The 15,253-nt window shown below is 41.2% G+C and overlaps 3 pseudogenes; all 3 read left to right on the plus strand.

Annotated features, from left to right (window-relative positions):
• The window catches only part of LOC138362872 (cytochrome c oxidase subunit 1-like), a 120,175-nt pseudogene extending 108,569 nt beyond the window's left edge, over positions 1–11,606 (plus strand).
• Positions 11,606–13,311, plus strand: LOC138362740 (cytochrome c oxidase subunit 2-like; annotated as a pseudogene).
• On the plus strand, positions 12,839–14,093 carry LOC138362741 (cytochrome c oxidase subunit 3-like; annotated as a pseudogene).
• Positions 14,094–15,253: the final 1,160 nt, after the last annotated feature.

Consider the following 15,253-nt stretch of genomic DNA (forward strand, 5'->3'; position numbering starts at 1 on the left):
GGCACACGTGAGGAACACAAATGTGAACAAGCATGAATGGTCCCTAGGACTATATGCAACTGAAAATTCACACCCCAGAAATGACTCGATCCCATACTGCAAGGGATGTTCAGGATCTCTGCTGGTGCTCAGGATCCCTTAACGGCTCGATCAACACGTCCGGACAAAAGCGGATGGATGCCGAGGCTATTTCCATTCCTCCGTCGGCACCTCTGCTGGTGTTCAGGATCCCTTAACGGCTCGATCAACACGTCCGGAAAAAAGCGGATGGAAGCCGAGGCTATTTCCATTCCTCCGTCGGCACTCGGTTGGTATACTTGGGCATGGTATTTTAACAAATAACCTCATTCATTGGGGCACATTTGAGGATCACAAATGAGAACAAGCCTGAATGGTCCCCAGGACTATATGCAAGTAAAAACTCACACCCAGACGTTACTCGAACCCACACTGCCAGAAGCACTCTGCTGGCGTACAGGATCCCTTAACTGCTCGACCAACACGACCGGACAAAAGAGGATAGTAGCCGAGGCCATTTCCATCCCCCTGTCGGCACACGTTGGTAATCTTGGGCATGGTATTTTATCAAATCACGTCATTCTTTGTGGCACACGTTAGGAACACAAATGAGAACAAGCCTGAATGGTCCCCAGGTCTATATGCAACTGAAAACTCACACCCCAGAAGAGACTCGAATCCATACTGCTAGGAGCACTCTGCTGGCGTACATGTTCCTTTAACCGTTCGACCAACACGACTGCATAAAAGGGGGTGGTAGCCGAGGCTGTTTCCCTCCCCCGACGGCACTCGGTTGCTAAATCTGGGCTTGGTATTTTATCAAATCACGTCATTCTTTGGGGCACATGTGAGAAACACAAATGCGAATAAACCTGAAAGGTCCATAGGACTTTGTGTAACTGAAAACTCACACCCAGAATTGACTCAAACCCATACTGCCAGGAGATCTCTACTGGCATACAGGATCCTTTAACCAATCAACCAACACGACCGGACAAAAGAGGATGGTAGCCGAGGCAATTTCCTTCACCCCACCAGCACTCGGTTGGTAATCTTGGGCATGGTATTTTATCAAATCACCTCATTCTTTGGGGCACACGTGAGGAAGACAAATTCGAACAAGCCTGTATGGTACCCAGGACTATATTCAACTGAAAACTCACACTTCAGAAGTGACTTGAACCCATACTGCCAGGAGCACCCTGCTGGCGTTCAGAATCCCTTAATCGCTCAACCAACACGATTGGACAAAAGAGGATGGTAGCCGAGGATATTTACCTCCCCCCGCCAGCACTCTTTTTTTTTTTTTTTTGAGATATATATAAGAGTTGTTACATTTTTTTACAGCCACTAGTACGCGTAGCGTTTCAGGCAGGTCCCTGGAACACGATCCCCTGCCGCGAAGAATCGTTTTTTCATCCAAGTACACATTTTACTGCTGCGTTAAACAGAGGCTACAGTTATGGAATTGTGCCCAGTAAATCCTCCCTGGCCAGGATATGAACCCATAACATAGCGCTCGCGGAACGCCAGGCGAGTGTCTTACCACTACACCACGGAGACTGGTTGGTAATCTTGGGCATGGTATTTTATCAAATCACCACATTCTTTGAGGCAAACATGAGGAACACAAATGCGAACAATCCTGAATGGTCCCAAGGACTATATGCAACTGAAAACTCACACCATAGAAGTGGCTCAAACCCAAAGTGCCAGGAGCATTCTGCTGGCGTACAGGATCCCTTAACCACTCGACCAACACGACCGGACAGAAGAGGATGGTAGCTGAGGCTATTTTCATCCCCCCACGGCACTCGGTTGGTAATCTTGGCCATGGTTTTTTATCAAATACCCTCATCCTTTGGGACACACGTGAGGAACACAAATGTGAACAAGCATGAATGGTCCCTAGGACTATATGCAACTGAAAATTCACACCCCAGAAGTGACTCGATCCCATACTGCCAGAAGCACTCTGCTGGCGTACAGGATCCCTTAACTGCCCGACCAACATGACCGGACAAAAGAGGATGGTAACCGAGGCTATTTCCAACCCTCTGGCGGCACACGGTTGGTAATGTTGGGCATGGTATTATATGAAATCACCTCATTCTTTGTGGCACACGTTAGGAACACAAATACGAACAAGCCTGAATGGTCCCCAGGACTATATGCAACTGAAAACTTCCACCCCAGAAGTGACTCGAATCCATACTGCCAAGAACACTCTGCTGGTATACAGGATCCCTGTACCGCTCGACCAACATGACCGGACAAAAAGGATGGTAGTCAAGGTTATTTCCATCCCCTCGCTGGCACTCAGTTGGTAATCTTGGCCATGGTTTTTTATCAAATAACCTCATTCTTTCGGGCACAAGTGAAGAACACAAATGTGAACAAGCCTGAATGGTCCCGAGGACTATATGCAACTGAAAATTCACACCCCAGAAGTGACTTGAACCCATACTGCCAGGAGCACCCTGCTGGCGTTCAGAATCCCTTAATCGCTCAACCAACACGATTGGACAAAAGAGGATGGTAGCCGAGGATATTTACCTCCCCCCACCAACACTCTTTTTTTTTTTTTTTTTTTTTTGAGATATATATAAGAGTTGTTACATTTTTTTACAGCCACTTTTTTTACCGCGTAGCGTTTCAGGCAGGTCCCTGGAACACGATCCCCTGCCGCGAAGAATCGTTTTTTCATCCAAGTACACATTTTACTGCTGCGTTAAACAGAGGCTACAGTTATGGAATTGTGCCCAGTAAATCCTCCCTGGCCAGGATATGAACCCATAACATAGCGCTCGCGGAACGCCAGGCGAGTGTCTTACCACTACACCACGGAGACTGGTTGGTAATCTTGGGCATGGTATTTTATCAAATCACCACATTCTTTGAGGCAAACATGAGGAACACAAAAGCGAACAATCCTGAATGGTCCCAAGGACTATATGCAACGGAAAACTCACACCCTAGAAGTGACTCGTCCTCATACTGCCAGGAACACTCTGCTGGCGTAAAGGATCCCTTAAATGCTCGACCAACACGACCGGACAAAAGAAGATGGTAGCCGAGGCTATTTCCCTCCCCCTGCCGGCACTCTGTTGGTAACCTTGGTCATGGTATTTTCTCAAATCACCTCATTCTTTTGGGCATACATGAAGAACACAAATGCGAACAAGCCTGACTGGTCCCCAGGGCTATATGCAACTGAAAACTCACACCCAGAGGTGACGCAAACCCATTCTGCCAGAAGCACTGTACTGTCATACAGGATCCCTGAATCATCTGACAAACACCACCGGACACAAGAGGATGGTAGCCGAGTCTATTTCCATCCCCCCACAGGCACTCCTTTGGTAATGTTGGGCATGGTTTTTTATCAAATCACCTCAATGTTTGGAGCACAGGTGAGGAAAACAAATGCGAACAAGCCTGAATGGTCCCCACGACTATATGCAACTGAAAACTCACCCCCAGAAGTGGCTCAAACCCAAAGTGCCAGGAGCATTCTGCTGGCGTACAGGATCCCTTAACCACTCGACCAACACGACCGGACAGAAGAGGATGGTAGCTGAGGCTATTTTCATCCCCCCACGGCACTCGTTTGGTAATCTTGGCCATGGTTTTTTATCAAATACCCTCATCCTTTGGGACACACGTGAGGAACACAAATGTGAACAAGCATGAATGGTCCCTAGGACAATATGCAACTGAAAATTCACACCCCAGAAGTGACTCGATCCCATACTGCCAGGAGCACTCTGCTGGCGTTCAGGATCCCTTAACAGCTCGACCAAGACCTCCGGACAAAAGCGGATGGAAGCCGAGGCTATTTCCATTCCTCCGTCGGCACTCGGTTGGTATACTTGGGCATGGTATTTTATAAAATCACCTCATTCATTGGGGCACATTTGAGGATCACATATGAGAACAAGACTGAATGGTCCCCAGGACTATTTGTAACTGAAAACTCACACCCCAGAATGGACTCAAACCCATACTGCCTGGAGATCTCTACTGGCATACAGGATCCCTCAACCAATCAACCAACACGACCGGACAAAAGAGGATGGTAGCCGAGGCAATTTTCCTCCCCACACCAGCTCTCGGTTGGTAACCTTGGGCATGGTATTTTATCAAATCACCTCATTCTTTGGGGCACACGTGAGGAACACAAATTTGAACAAGCCTGTATGGTACCCAGGACTATATTCAACTGAAAACTCACACTTCAGAAGTGACTTGAACCCATACTGCCAGGAGCACCCTGCTGGCGTTGAAAATCCCTCAATCGCTCAACCAACACGATTGGACAAAAGAGGATGGTAGCCGAGGATATTTACCTCCCCCCGCCAGCACTCTGTTTTTTTTGTTGTTTTTTTTTGAGATATATACAAGAGTTGTTACATTCTTTTACAGCCACTAGTACGCGTAGCGTTTCAGGCGGGTCCCTGGAATAGGATCCCCTGCCGCGAAGAATCGTTTTTTCATCCAAGTACACATTTTACTGCTGCGTTAAACAGAGGCTACAGTTATGGAATTGTGCCCAGTAAATCCTCCCCGGCCAGGATATGAACCCATGACATAGCGCTCGCGGAATGCCAGGCGAGTGTCTTACCACTACACCACGGAGACTGGTTGTTAATCTTGGGCATGGTATTTTATCAAATCACCACATTCTTTGAGGCAAACATGAGGAACACAAATGTGAACAATCCTGAATGGTCCCAAGGACTATATGCAACTGAAAACTCACACCCTAGAAGTGACTCGAGCCCATACTGCCAGGAACACTCTGCTGGCATACAGGATCCCTTAACTGCTCGACCAACACGACCGGACAAAAGAAGATAGTAGCCGAGGCTATTTCCCTCCCCCCGCAGGCACTCGCACTCGTAACCTTGGGCATGGTATTTTCTCAAATCACCTCATTCTTTTGGGCATACATGAGGAACACAAATGCGAACAAGCCTGACTGGTCCCCAGGACTATATGCAACTGAAAACTCACACCCAGAAGTGACGCAAACCCATTCTGCCAGAAGCACTGTACTGTCGCACAGGATCCCTGAATCACCTGACAAACACGACCGGACATTAGAGGATGGTAGCCGAGTCTATTTCCATCCCCCCACATGCACTCGTTTGGTAATGTTGGGCATGGTATTTTATCAAATCACCTCAATGTTTGGGGCACACGTGAGGAAAACAAATGCGAACAAGCCTGAATGGTCCCCAGGACTATATGCAACTGAAAACTCACCCCCAGAAGTGGCTCAAACCCATAGTGCCAAGAACAATCTGCTGGCGTACAGGATCCCTTAACCGCAAGACCAACACGACCGGACATAAAAGGATGGTAGCTGAGGCTATTATCATCCCCCCACGGCACTCGGTTGGTAATCTTGGCCATGGGTTTTTATCAAATACCCTCATTCTTTGGGACACACGAGAGGAACACAAATGTGAACAAGCATGAATGGTCCCTAGGACTATATGCAACTGAAAATTCACACCCCAGAAGTGACTCGATCCCATACTGCCAGGAGCACTCTGCTGGCGTTCAGGATCCCTTAACGGCTCGACCAAGACCTCCGGACAAAAGCGGATGGAAGCCGAGGCTATTTCCATTCCTCCGTCGGCAGTCGGTTGGTATACTTAGGCATGGTATTTTATAAAATCACCTAATTCATTGGGGCACATTTGAGGATCACAAATACGAACGAGCCTGAATGGTCACCAGGTCTATTTGTAACTGAAAACTCACACCCCAGAATGGACTTGAACCCATACTGCCAGGAGATCTCTACTGGCATACAGGATCCCTCAACCAATCGACCAACACGACCGAACAAAAGAGGATGGTAGCCGAGGCAATTTCCCTCCCAACACCAGCTCTCGGTTGGTAACCTTGGGCATGGTATTTTATCAAATCACCTCATTCTATGGGGCACACGTGAGGAACACAAATGCGAACAAGCCTGAATGGTCCCCAGGACTATATGCAACAAAAAACTCACACCCAGACATTACTCGAACCCATACTGCCAGAAGCACTCTGCTGGCGTACAGGATCCCTTAACTGCCCGACTAACACGACTGGACAAAAGAGGATGGTAGCCGAGGCTATTTTCCATCCCCCTGTCGGCACACGGTTGGTAATCTTGGGCATGGTATTTTATGAAATCACCTCATTCTTTGTGGCACACGTTAGGAACACAAATGCGAACAAGCCTGAATGGTCCCCAGAACTATATGCAATTGAAAACTTCCACTCCAGATGTGACTCGAATCCATACTGCCAAGAACACTCTGCTGGCATACAGGATCCCTGAACCGCTCGACCAACACGACCGGACAAAAAGGATGGTAGTCGAGGCTATTTCCATCCCTTCGCTGGCACTCAGTTGGTAATCTTGGCCATGGTTTTTTATCAAATAACCTCATTCTTTCGGGCACAAGTGAAGAACACAAATGTGAACAAGCCTGAATGGTCCCGAGGACTATATGCAACTGAAAATTCACACCCCAGAAGTGACTCGATCCCATACTGCCAGGAACACTCTGCTGGAGTTCAGGATCCCTTAACGGCTCGACCAACACGTCCGGACAAAAGCGGATGGAAGCCGAGGCTATTTCCTTTCCTCCATTGGCACTGGGTTGGTATACTTGAGCATGGTATTTTATCAAATCACCTCATTCATGGGGGCACATTTGAGGATCACAAATGCGAACAAGCCTGAATGGTCCCCAGGACTATATGCAACTGAAAACTCACACCCCAAAAGTGACTCGAATCCATACTGCTAGGAGCACTCTGCTGGCGTACATGATCCTTTAACCGTTTGACCAACACGACTGCATAAAAGAGGGTGGTAGCCGAGGCTATTTCCCTCCCCCGACGGCACTCGGTTGCTAACTCTGAGCTTGGTAATTTATCAAATCACCTCATTCTTTGGGGCACATGTGAGGAACACAAATGCGAATAAACCTGAATGGACCCCAGGACTTTATGCAACTGAAGACTCACACCCCAGACGTGACTCAAACCCATACTACCAGGAGCTCTTTACTGGCATAAAGGATCCCCTAACCGCTCGACCAACACGACCGGACAAAAGAGGATGGTAGCCAAAGCTATTTCCATCCCCCCATCGGTACTCGATTGGTAATCTTGGGCATGGTATTTTATCAAATGACCTCATTCTTTGGGGCACATGTGAGGAACACAAACGCGAACAAGCCTGAATGATCCCCAGGACTATATGCAACTGAAAAATCACACCCCAGAAGTGACTCGAACCCATACTGCCAAGAATACTCTGCTGGCATACAGGATCCCTGAACCGCTCGACCAACACGACCGGACAAAAAGGATGGTAGTCGAGGCTATTTCCATCCCCTCGCTGGCACTCGGTTGGTAATCATGGGCATGGTATTTTATCAAATTTCCTTATTCTTTTGGACACATGTGAGGAACACAGTTGCGAACAAGCCTGAATGGTCCCCAGGACTATATGCAAATGAAATCTCACACCTAGTAGTGACTCCAACCCATCCTGCCAGAAGCACTCTACTGGCGTACAGGATCCCTTAACCGCTCGACCAACACGACCAGACAAAAGAAGATAGAAGCCGAGTCTATTTCCATCCCCCTGACGGCACTCGGTTGGTAATCTTGGGCATGGTATTTTATCAAATCACCTCATTCTTTGGGGCACACGTGAGGAACACAAATGCGAACAAGCCTGAATGGTCCCAAGCACTATATGTAATTGAAAGCTCACACCCCAGAAGTGACTCAAACCCATACTGCCAGGAGATCTCTACTGGCATACAGGATCCCTTAACCGCTCGACCAACACGACCGGACATAAGAGGACGGTAGCTGAGGCTACTTTCCTCCCCCTGCTGGAACTCGGTCGGTAACCTTGGGCATGGTATTTTATCAAATCACCTCATTCTTTGGGCACATGTGAGGAACACAAATGGGAACAAGCCTGAATGGTCCCCAGGACTATATGGAACTGATAACTCATACCCCAAAAGTGACTCGAACCCATACTGTCAGAAACACTCTACTGTCGTACAGGATCCCTGATTCGCCTGACAAACACGACCGGACACATGAGGATGGTAGCCGAGTCTATTTCCATCCCCCCACCAGCACTCGGTTGGTAATGTTGGGCATTGTATTTTTTCAAATCAACTCTTTGTTTGGGGCACACGTGAGGAACACAAATGCTAACAAGCCTGAATGGTACCCAGGACTATATGCAACTGAAAACTCACCCCCAGAAGTGGCTCAAACCTATAGTGCCAGGAGCACTCTGCTGGCAAACAGGATCCCTTAACCGCTCGACCAACACGACCGGACAGAAGAGGATGGTAGCTGAGGCTATTTCCATCCCTTCGCCAGCACTCGGTTGGTAATGTTGGGCATGGTTTTTTATCAAATAACCTCATTCGTTAGGGCACACTAAGTAACACAAATGTGAACAAGCATGAATGGTCCCTAGGACTATATGCAACTGAAAATTCACACCCCAGATGTGACTCGATCCCATACTGCCAGGAGCACTCTGCTGGCATTCAGGATCCCTTAACGGCTAGACTGACACATCCGGACAAAGGCGGATGGAAGCCGAGGCTATTATCATCCCCCCACGTCACTCAGTTGGTAATCTTGGGCATAGTATTTAATGAAATCTCCTCATTCTTTGAGGCACACATGAGGAACACAAATGCGAACAAGCCTGAATGGTCCCCAGGACTATATGCAACTGAAAACTCACAACACTAGAAGTGACTCGAACCCATACTGCCAGGAACACTCTGCTGGCGTACACAATCCCTTAACCGCTCGACCAACACGACCGGACAAAAGAGGATGGTAGCTGAGGCTATTATCATCCCCCCATGGGGAGAACCCATGGCGACCCCATCTACTTGCTTATACATGTGCCCATCCGGGCTCAAGAAGGGTGACTCTTTAGTACAAGCCTGGAGTAGTTTCCTCAGAATATTTTCTGGTATGTCAAGAGGAGTACAGGCTGGATCAGGATACACTCTGTCGGCTATCATTCCGATTGTCTCGTCCACAGGTACGTTGGTAAACAGCGATTCTACGTCCAATGAGGCTCTTATCCCTGTGGCCCGTGTGCCCCGCAGTAAGTCAACAAATTCCTTTGGAGACTTCTCCATGGGTACAACTTCTACATGGGTACCATCGAGCAAAAAGTCTTAGTCGACATGAACTTGAAACCGGCCATATACTGCAGGTATGTTGACGACATTTTTACACAGGTACCTGATGTCAGACATCTGCAGGAGCTGAAGGAGGCATTTGAGCAGAGTTCCGTGCTGCGTTTCACTTACGAGATGGAAAAGGATGGGAAGCTGCCCTTTCTAGATGTAACAGTCATGGAAAAGAGCGGAGGTTTCCACACTGCAGTCTACACTAAGGAAACAAGCATAGGAATGTGCCTAAATGCCAACAGCGACTGCCCAGACAGGTACAAGAGGAGTGTTGTTAACGCATATGTCGACCGTGCTCTCAGCCACAGCTCAGAATGGAAGCAAGTCGACGAAGAACTCTGTAGGGTAAGGCAGGTCCTAGTCAATAACGGCTTCTCCAATGGTTTCGTCGAAGACATCATAAGAAGGAAAGTGAAAAGCCATGCAACCTCTGAAGAGACTACTAACACAACACCTATACCCCCTATTAGACTATTTTACAGGAACTTCTTTTCCGCAGCTCATATAACGGAGGAAAGGGTCCTGAAAGATATTGTTAATAGAAACGTTATCCCTACAGACAAAAATCAGAGGATACAACTGACGATTTACTATAAAACCAGAAAAACGGCCAGCCTACTCATGAGAAACTCTTCAGACACAAAACAGAACGCTGTAAAAGAGACTAACGTCGTCTATGCCTTCAAATGCCCTCTTGGGGACTGTAAGCTCCAAAAAACCCAGTATATAGGCAAGACAACAACATCTCTTTCTAGGCGTTTAACGATGCATAAGCAACAGGGCTCCATTAAGGAACATATAATCTCTTCCCACAACCAAACCATCGCCAGAGAAATCCTAGTAAACAACACAGAAATCATCGATAGATACAGCGATAGCAGGCGGCTTGACGTTTGCGAGGCACTACACATCAAGAAGTCAACACCAGCAATCAACAGCCAATTATTGCACAACTATATTCTACCCACCTCAAGACTCCGCTCCAATATAGAAGCATCAAGAAATATGGACCAATAGGCTTTCTACAAACACTTCTATTCAATATCCATTGTTTCGTGTTCTGTCTTGTGTTGATGAAATTAAAACCCTATTAATACTCTTGTTCTGTCTTGTGTTGATGAAATTAATACCCTATTAATACCACATCTTGTTCTGTCTTGTGTTAATGCCACATCACCCCTTCCACCTCACTCAAATGTAGATATAAAATCGGAGATGCGTAAGTTCTCTTCAGTTGTGTATTTGTGAACTAAAGTCTTTGAAAATGTAATAAGTTTTACGAAACGCGCTCGTGTCGCGTCAGACTAGAAATAAAAATGAATTTTGGAGAATTGATTTTTGATTTACCTCTAACAGTAAAGCGAAATATATGAAAGATTGAGAAAATTCGTGTTAGAATTATTAATCTTACTTTTTCGGTCATATTTAATAATATATGTCTACAAGAAAGACTGCTACCAAAATATACTAATATATATATATATATATATATATATATATATATATATATATATATATATATATATATATATATATATATATATATATATATATATATATATATATATATATATATATATATACATATATATATATATATATATTATTAAATATGACCGAAAAAGTAAGATTAATAATTCTAACACGAATTTTCTCGATCTTTCGTACGTTTCTTTTCACTGTTGGTGGTAATTCAAAAATCAATTCTCCAAAATTCATTTTTATTTTGGAGAATTGATTTTTGAATTACCACCAACAGTGAAAAGAAACGTTCGAAAGATCGTGTGGGAACCGACCTGTGAGATTTATATTTATTTAATTTATATTAATTTACATAGGGTTGTGTTAGCTAATTCTTCTATTGATATTATTCTTCATGACACTTATTATGTAGTGGCTCATTTTCATTATGTTTTATCTATAGGGGCTGTGTTTGGAATTTTTGCAGGTATTGTTCATTGATTCCCTTTATTTACAGGTTTATCTTTAAATAAAAAATGATTAAAAATTCATTTTTTTACTATATTTGTAGGGGGTAAATGTAACATTTTTTCCTAAACATTTTTTAGGTTTAAATGGTATACCTCGGCGTTATTCAGATTACCCTGATGCTTATAGAGCATGAAATGTTTTATCTTCAATTGGTTCTATTAATTCTTTGGTAGCTGTGTTAGGATTTGTAATTATTGTTTGAGAGGCTTTTATTATAAGTCGAAAAAGATTTAGATCTCTTTTTATACCTACTTCTATAGAATGACAGCATTCTTATCCTCCTGCTGATCATACTTATTCTGAGATTCCATTAATTTCTAATTAATTCTAAAATGGCAGATGGATGTATAGGATTTAAGCTCCTACATGGAAGGTTTCTTCTTTTAGAAATGGCAAGATGAGGAAATTTAGGCTTTCAAGATAGTGCTTCACCATTAATAGAGCAATTAATTTTTTTTCACGATCATACTATAGTTGTGTTAATTTTAATTGTTACGTTTGTAGGGTATATTATATTTTATTTATTTTTTAATTTTTTGGTTATTCGCTATTTATTGGAAAGACAGGAAGTTGAGATTATTTGAACTATTCTACCTGCTATTATTTTAATTTTTATTGCATTTCCTTCTTTACGACTTTTGTATTTATTAGATGAGATTAATAATCCTAGGATTACTTTGAAAACAATTGGCCATCAATGATATTGAAGGTATGAATATTCTGATTTTTTAGATTTAGAATTTGATTCTTATATAGTAGGAACGGTGGATCTTTCTGAGTCTGGGTTTCGTTTATTAGATGTAGATAATCGTGTAGTGCTACCTATAAATTCTCAAGTTCGTATACTTGTTAGGGCTGCTGATGTTATTCATTCTTGAACTGTTCCAGCTTTAGGTATAAAAGCTGATGCAATTCCTGGTCGGTTAAATCAAATTAGATTTTTTTATCAATCGACCTGGTTTATTTTTTGGTCAGTGTTTAGAAATTTGTGGGGCGAACCATAGTTTTATACCTATTGTAGTAGAAAGAGTTAGTGTAAATAGTTTTTTGGATTTAGTTTCTTCATGCTTAAAATCTTCATTTGATAACTTAAAGATAAGTGTAAGCCTTTTAAGCTTGAAATAGTAATTTACTTCAGATGAAATAAAAATTAGTTAATATAGATATAATATAAGTTTGTCAGACTTAAGTAATTGAATAAATATTTTTATATGCCTCAAATATCCCCTCTTTTTTTAATAAATTTATATATTATGTTTTTGTTTAGTTTAATTTTAGTATTGGCTGTACAGTATTTTTTAGCAATTTATTGTAAATTAGATCGGGTAGAAAAAATGGGTCAGGAAATCGAGAAAGTTTGAAAATGATAGCAAGATTATTTAGAATTTTTGATCCTTCTTCAAGAGTTTTTTCTCTTCATTTAAATTGAATTTCTACTTTTTTAGGTTTGTTATTTTTACCTTTTATATATTGAGTTTCTCCTTCACGTTGAGTTATAATATGATTAAAGTTTACTAATATGTTATACGGTGAATTTAAAGTAATTTTAGGGGCAAAAAATATTGGTTTAAATGTGTTATTTGTATCTTTACTTACTTTAATTGTGTTTAATAATTCTTTGGGCTTATTACCTTATGTATTTACAAGTTCAAGACATTTAGCAATAACATTATCACTTGCTTTTCCTTTATGATTATCTTTTATAGTTTTTGGTTGAATTATTCATACTCAAGAAATATTTGCTCATTTAGTACCCCAAGGTACTCCAGGAGTATTGATGCCTTTTATAGTTTTAATTGAAAGTATTAGGAATATTATTCGACCTGGAACATTAGCAGTGCGATTAGCTGCTAATATAATTGCCGGTCATTTATTATTAAGGCTTTTAGGGGGAATAGGTTCTTCTATACCTTTAAGAATTCTTTGGGTTCTTATTATTTTGCAAATTCTTTTATTAATATTAGAGTCTGCTGTTGCAGTTATTCAATCATATGTATTTGCTATTTTAAGTACTTTATATGCTAGAGAAGTAAATTAATGTCAAGACATACACATCATACTTATCATTTAGTGGATATAAGACCTTGACCTTTAACCGGTTCAATTAGAGCTATAATATTAACTACTGGGTTTATTAAGTGATTTCATCAATTTAGGGCAGATTTATTGTATTTAAGATTTGTAGGTGTAATTTTAACTATAATTCAATGGTGGCGTGATGTAGTTCGTGAAGGTACTTATCAAGGATTACATACTGGGGCTGTAATAAGAGGATTACGTTGAGGTATAATTTTATTTATTTTGTCAGAAGTTTTATTTTTTTTCTCTTTTTTTTGGGGCGTTTTTCCACAGGAGCTAGCTCCTGTTGTAGAGGTTGGTAGATTTTGGCCTCCTAGAGGTATTCAACCATTTAATCCTTTCGGTGTACCTTTATTAAATACTACAATTTTATTGTCTTCTGGGGCTACGGTAACTTGATCTCATGCAATTTTAAATTCTAATCATAAAGAGGCTTTACAAAGGTTGATATTAACTGTTATATTAGGGTTGTATTTTACAGGGTTACAGGCTTTTGAATATGTGGAAGCATCTTTTTCAATTGCCGATTCTATTTATGGTTCAACTTTTTTTGTGTCTACTGGGTTTCATGGGCTTCATGTTATTATTGGTTCTTCTTTTCTTTCAGTATGTTTATATCGTTTATATAAGTGTCACTTTTCTTATCATCATTTTGGATTTGAGGCCGCTGCTTGATATTGACATTTTGTAGATGTAGTGTGGTTATTCTTATATGTATTTATTTACTGATGAGGAGGTTAATTTTTTAGTATAAATGTATATTTGGCTTCCAACCAAAAGGTCTAGAGTCTAGAAAAATTAATTTATATTTTAATAACAAGTGTTTTATTTACTTTAGTAGTAAGGATATTTGTAATATTAGTAGCTTCATTATTATCTAAGAAGGTTGTAGTTCGATCGTAGAAAAAAGTAGACCCTTTGAATGTGGGTTCGATCCAAAAGGAAGGGCTCGATTACCTTTCTCTCTTCGATTTTTTTTAGTAGCCTGTAATTTTTTTAATTTTTGATGTTGAGATTACTCTTTTAATACCTTTAGCTTATATTATCAGGTTAACAAATATTTTTACTTGATTATTGGCAGGGTTGATATTTTTATTGAATTTTACTTGTTGGTTTATATTATGAGTAATTGAAAGGTGCGTCTGGAGTGAAATGAGTAGAGTTGTAGTCAATTATGATTTATGATTTGCAATCATAAGGTATCGGTAGATCAACTTTATAAATTAGAAAGCGAAGATTCGTGTTTAGTTTCGACCTAAATTTTGGTAATAAGCCTCTAATTTGTTTTTAAGGTGTATAACATATTACATTTTCGCTGTAAAGTTCAAGAAGTTTCTTCTAAAAATGTTCCCCCCCCTTTCTTAAAGGGGAACATTTTTAGTTATAGAATGTTATTTCTTAAGTTGATAAGTGTATATTAAATTATTTAAAATTAATATAAAATAATAAGGTTTTTATTTTAGGAAGGGGACAGAATATTTTTCTAAAGCACATATATATATATTACCTTATTTAAATAACAAAAATTAAATTTAGTATAAATTGAACACAATCTTATATTAAATTTCTCTCTATATTAGTTTAAGGCTACCTATAGGAAAAAATGTAGTAAAAGTACTCTTCGTCAGAAAAGAGTACTTTTACGGAACATTTTTTTCTTGAACTAAGTTCTTATTATTTAGACTTCCGTTAATCCTCTCATTATGTTTTGGTATATCTCAATCGAAGCTGATTTTTATAATATTTATATTCTGATAAATATTAATAAAAGATAGAAGAACTTAGACGCTAGAATCTTAAGGAAATGAAAGAGGTAGCCCGATGTAGTTATTTCTATATATATAATATTATATAAATTGAGAAAAATCAATATAATTTACTATAAATCAAGAATATGATAG

The sequence above is a fragment of the Procambarus clarkii genome, chromosome 9 (assembly GCF_040958095.1).
Source record: "Procambarus clarkii isolate CNS0578487 chromosome 9, FALCON_Pclarkii_2.0, whole genome shotgun sequence".
NCBI classification, from domain to species: domain Eukaryota; kingdom Metazoa; phylum Arthropoda; class Malacostraca; order Decapoda; family Cambaridae; genus Procambarus; species Procambarus clarkii.